The 1,505-nt window shown below is 37.9% G+C and overlaps 1 non-coding gene across 1 annotated transcript; it reads left to right on the plus strand.

The window, feature by feature from the left end:
• Positions 1–603: 603 nt before the first annotated feature.
• On the plus strand, positions 604–710 carry LOC128284829 (small nucleolar RNA R71). Its single transcript, XR_008275251.1, has one exon. It is a non-coding gene; the product is annotated as a small nucleolar RNA R71 (small nucleolar RNA).
• The last annotated feature ends 795 nt before the right edge of the window (positions 711–1,505 follow it).

Raw genomic sequence — 1,505 nt, forward strand, 5'->3', positions numbered from 1 at the left:
TAAATTCTCTAAGCTATTGGATGATTCAGCTTGAGTTGGTTTTTGAACTTGTTAGGGGAAACTAGACAACTGGGTTGGTCTAGGTTGGGCGTAAGTGTAACTGGTTCCAGCCCTTTAGTTACGCTAGGAAAAATTGGGGTGATTTCTCCACAATGGGTTATAGAAATTGGATTGTAATCCCTGCCTTCCTTGATTTTGGTTCTGGATACCATGTAATACACAAATTCTAGGTTCGATGGACATTCTTCAAACAAATGTCCTTCCCCATAATAAACACAAGCTATACTTTCAAATTGATTTGGTGATTGTGCTGCAAGACTATTAGACCCATTAGTAGTAAGATTGTTTAACATTGAGGATATTGATGATACAAAAGATACGAGTGAAGTAAGAGCGTCTACTTCATGTATTCCAACAACTCGTCTTCCTGACACTGCTCGATTGGTTGGCCATTGGTAATTGTTGCTGGCAACCCTCTCAATGATTTCATAAGCCTCATTATAAGACTTAGAAAGGAGAGCACCGCTAGCAGAGGCATCCACTACCATTCTCATGTAAGCATTGAGACCATTATAAAACGTCTCAAGTTGGATGCAATGTGGGATTCCATGATGAAGGTACTTCCGTAATAATTCTTTGTACCTTTCCCATGCCTCATACAAGGACTCATCATCCATTTGTTGGAAAGCAATGATCTCATTCCTCAACTTAGCATTCTTGCTAGGTAGGAAATACTTCATAAGGAATCTTTCTGCTAACTCTTTCCAAACAAAAATTGAGTTTGGTGGCAGTGAGTTCAACCAGGCTCGAGCTCTGTCCCTTAGCGAATATGGGAACAGATTCAATTGTAATGCATCTTCGGGTACTCCGGCTAACTTGAAAGAATCGCATACCTCTATAAACATTCTTAAGTGTAGGTGAGGATCTTCGGTAAGCATTCTACTAAATTGGCCCACTTTCTGAATCATCTAGAACATAACTGGCTTCAACTAGAACAGTTGTGCCTCAATTTTGGGTCTCTTAATACCCGGATTAAGATCATGAAATACAGGCACGGCATACTGTCGTAAAGCTCTATCCCTATCATCAGCAATAAGGATAGGATTTTGAGCAAGGTTTGCTTCATTTTCTTGATTTGGATTTTCGAAGTTCATCTCTTTGGTCCTTCTTTGATTTGCTTATCTTCTTAGCTGTCAAAAACTTCATTCAATCTTAGGGCCTACAGGGAGTAGATCAATAATTCGGTCAATACTAATAAACACCTGGAATAATCACAGAAAAATTAGTTAAGTTAAAAATTAAACAGAAAATAAACCAAAATGTAAAACCAACAAATTCACAAATAATGACTTTTTAAAGTAGTCCCCAGCAACGGCGCCAAAAACTTAGAACAACGAAAATGTGCAAGTGTACAGAATCGCAACAAGTAATAAAGTGACAAGTAAATGTCGAGTTATTGTACCCACAGGGATTGTGAAAATAATTATTTAGGAATTCAATTAAAA

Source organism: Gossypium arboreum, chromosome 11 (assembly GCF_025698485.1).
Source record: "Gossypium arboreum isolate Shixiya-1 chromosome 11, ASM2569848v2, whole genome shotgun sequence".
NCBI lineage: Eukaryota > Viridiplantae > Streptophyta > Magnoliopsida > Malvales > Malvaceae > Gossypium > Gossypium arboreum.